Source organism: Sciurus carolinensis, chromosome Y (genome assembly GCF_902686445.1).
Source record: "Sciurus carolinensis chromosome Y, mSciCar1.2, whole genome shotgun sequence".
Taxonomy (NCBI): domain Eukaryota; kingdom Metazoa; phylum Chordata; class Mammalia; order Rodentia; family Sciuridae; genus Sciurus; species Sciurus carolinensis.
In genome coordinates, this window is record NC_062233.1 from 1,662,049 (window position 1) to 1,665,948 (window position 3,900).

A 3,900-nucleotide genomic window follows, 5' to 3' on the forward strand; every position below is an offset into this window, starting at 1 on the left:
TCCATTCTTTCACCTTTAGTGGGTATCTCTTTCTATGAGTTGAGTCTCTTTTAGGCAGCATATTGTTTGATTTTTCTTTTTAATCCAATCTGCCAGTTTATGTCTTTTGATTGATGAGTTCAGGCGATTAACATTTAGGGTTATTATTGTGATTTGATTTGTATTCCCAGTCATTTGACTCATTTTTGCTTTTTGACATGGTTTGGTTTCTCCTTTATTTGGCTATTCCTTTAGGCTAGTTCCTCCCATTGCTGATTTGCATCGTTGTTTTTCAACTCTTCCTCATGGAATATTTTGCTGAGAATGTTCTGTATGATGGTTTTCTTTTTGCAAATTCTTTTAGCTTTTGTTTATCTTGGAAGGATTTTATTTCATTGTCAAATCTGAAAGTAAATTTTGTTGGGTATAAAATTCTTGGTTGGTATCCATTTTCTTTTAGGGCTTGGTAAATGTTGTTCCAGGTCCTTCTAGCTTTTAGGGTCTGGACTGAAAAATCTTCTGATATTCTTATTGGTTTCCCCCCAAATATAATTTGATTCTTTTGTCTTGCATCATTAGAATTCTGTCTTTATTTTGTATGTTAGGTATTTTCATAATATTGTTCCTTGGTGTGGGTCTGTTGTAGGTTTGTAAATTTGGAGTCCTATAAGCCTCTTGTACCTGGTTTCCATTTCAGATTTGGGAAATTTTCTGATATTATTTCATTGAATAGATTGTTCATTCCTTTGGTTTGTTTCTCTAAGCCTTCCTCAATCCCAATAATTCTTAAATTTGGCCTTTTCATGATATCCCATAATTCTTGTAGATTCTGTTCATGATTTCTTACCATCTTCTCTGTTTGGTCATCTTTGTTTTCAAGATTAAATATTTTTTTCTTCAATGTCTGAGGTTCTATCTTCCAGGTGCTCTATCCTATTGGTTATGCTTTCTATGAAGTTTTTAACTTGGTTTATTGTTTCCTTCAAGTATTTCTGTTTTTTTTTTTTTTTCAGTATCTACAACTCTGTATTGAAATGATCTTTTGCTTCCCTTATTTGCTCTTTTAACTGTTGATTGGCGCTTTCATATAATGCCTGCATTTGCTCTTTCATCTCTTCCTTCAATGCTTGCATTTGCTCTTTCATCCCCTCGTTTGCTTCCCTGATTGTTTTAATTATGTACATTCTGAACTACCTTTCTGACATTTCTTCTGCTGTGCTGTCATTGGGTTTTATTGATATAGTATCTAGGTTTGTTTGGGACATTTTCTTCACTTGTTTTCTCGTATTGGTCAGATATCAGTGGGACTCTGAGTTATTGCAGATTTCCTCTTTGGTTTATAGTGTCCCTGTAGATTTCCAGTATACCACCTCCTAACCTTCAGTAGCCTGAAGTCCTGGAGGAATTTGATAATGCAGTTCTTCCAATGAAAGCTGCCCCTACCCTGCTACTGGTCCCAGGGTTGGGGGCTGGTTCTGTGTGGAAATCCTCTCACTGGGAGTTCTTGCTCGTAGAAGCTGGTTATAAGAGCCAACTGCTCCTAGAAGCTGGCAATACTTGGCCTGCCCCCACCTGAGGGAGCCAGGCTGCTAATGGAAAGCCTCTTCCTGTCCTGCCTTGATCTCAGAAGCTTCCTGCAGGCCGGGACCCACCACTGGGTTCAGGGCTTGTGGTTGGCTCTGTGCAGAAAAGCTCTCACTGGGCAGCCTTCTCCATGAAGCTGGCTGTGAATCGAGCCTGCCAGTGCAGGGAGCAGGGCTGTTTGGGGAAGTCTCTGGCTGCCCTGCCCTGGTCCCAGAAGCTGCCTGTGGGTCGGGGCCCACTGCTGGGCCCAGGGCTTGGAGTTGGCTCTGTGCAGAAATGTTTTTACTGGGTGGGTCTCCTCCTAAAGGCTGGCTGTGGATTGAGAATGCTGCTGGAGAAAGCAGAGCTGCTTGGGGAAGACTCTAGCTGCCCTGCCCTGCTCTGAGAAGCTGCCCCTGTCTGGGCTTGCCGCCCAGGCCGAGCTTCACCCGGTGGGAGAGACTTACCCCACAGCTCTATTTTGGTCCGAGTCTCTCAATATCTCCCCTTCTTGAATACTGGGTTCTGGGGTGATGGGAGATGCAATCACCCTCTAGTCCGCCATCTTGGATCCTCTCCCCTGTAGATTTTCAATAACTCACCTCCTAGCCATCAGTAGACTGAAGTCTTGGAGGAACTTGATATTGCAGTTTTCCACAAGGAAGCTGTCCCTCTACAGGTGGTGGCCTTCAGGTGGTGTATATTGCCTGCTAGGGGGCAGAGGCGCCTCCACTTTTTGACTCATGGTCAGTCAATGGTTGACTAGACTGCAGAATGGAGCATGGCTTGTCTGGGCCTGTGTTGTGGTTCTACCATCCTGGTGGGAAAGCCTCAACTTGCGGGGAAGACTCACCTGGTGGGGAAGACTCACTTGACAGCTTTCCTCTGAGTAGGTCCCTTCTGTCCAGAACTACTGCCAGGTTTGGGCTGCCCTCCTCTGCAACATTCCCAGGGGTGAAAGTGAACCTTTTGCTGGTGAGCACTCCTCTATGATGTTCCCTGGGGACCGGACCTACTGCCTATGCCAGGGAGTCTTGTCCTGCACTGACGTCTGTTGGTGGTAAGACTTCTTCTGAGACGCTGCCTGCAGTCCAATCCTGCCACATGTGCCTGGGAACATTCTGCTGTGAAACCTCTCACTGGGTGGTCCTCCTCTACAATGCTCCTGGTTGTCCAGGTACATGAATCCAGTGGGGGAGTTTCACTGAGTAACTCTATTCCACAAAGTTGCCTGTATTCTGGAGCTACTGCCCCATCCAGGGAGATTTGCCCAGTGGGAGAGACTCACCCAGAGTCTCCAAATTTGTCCTGAGTCTCTCTATACCTCCTCCTTTTGAATCCTGAGTCATATTAAAAGCAAGTAAAATATCTTTAAAACTAACTCATAAGTCTCTAGGTGGTCAAACTAATAAAATGTTGATTTTTATAAAATATCTAGCATCAATTTTTTTCTAGGACTTTTCTTACACAGTAAAGAGACAGCAAATGCTATTTAGTACACTTGCCTGGTATCTTGACTTTTTTACAATGAGTGAATTATAGTTGACATATATGAAATTACTCAAATGTGTTTGTTAGAGACATGTTATTAATTTACAAACATAAACTGCTAATTATTAAATAACAGTGTTCTCTTTAACTCCTCAAATTCCACAGGGGTAATATTCTTAAACATTATTGGTGTTTTCATAAGTTGGTAAATAAAAAGTGTTTAAAATTGTTTGTGTCAACACTAAACTAAAAAACTAGGTTACTAAGTGTTATGTCCTAACAGGTACAATTGTATATACAAAGGGTTCCAAAAGTTTCTACTATTTCAATTAGCGTACTATAAATAACAGAATAGTTAATCTTATTAAAATGGAGTAATCTATTTAAATTCAGAAACTTTATAAGAATAGTCTCAGAATGTGAAATTCATTAGGGTCTAAGTAAGTTTGTTATATGTATGTGAGACAATCAGTTAAACGTATTTAAAGTTTTCCTAAGGTCAAAAACTAATGTACTGATGTAAACCAGTTTACTCTATATATTAAAAGGACAAGGATTTCTTAAAAAATGCTAATTTGCTCTTAACATTATGTCTGTTAAGTTTTATTTCTTTAGAACATTTACTCTTAAAAATTATGGTTTATACCATTATGGTTAAACAAAAACTTTTAGATTATTGTAATACATTCCAGAGATAAAATTTTTCTTTAAAAACTAAATTTGGCTAATATAAAGGTATCAAGGTAACAGGAATGGTCATTCTTTGTATACTAAATGTGTTCATATTTTCCAGGTATACGAGCCTTTAAAGCAGAAAATTTATCAAGCTGATATTCTCCAAATTAAACTTGTCTGTAATAGTAATTT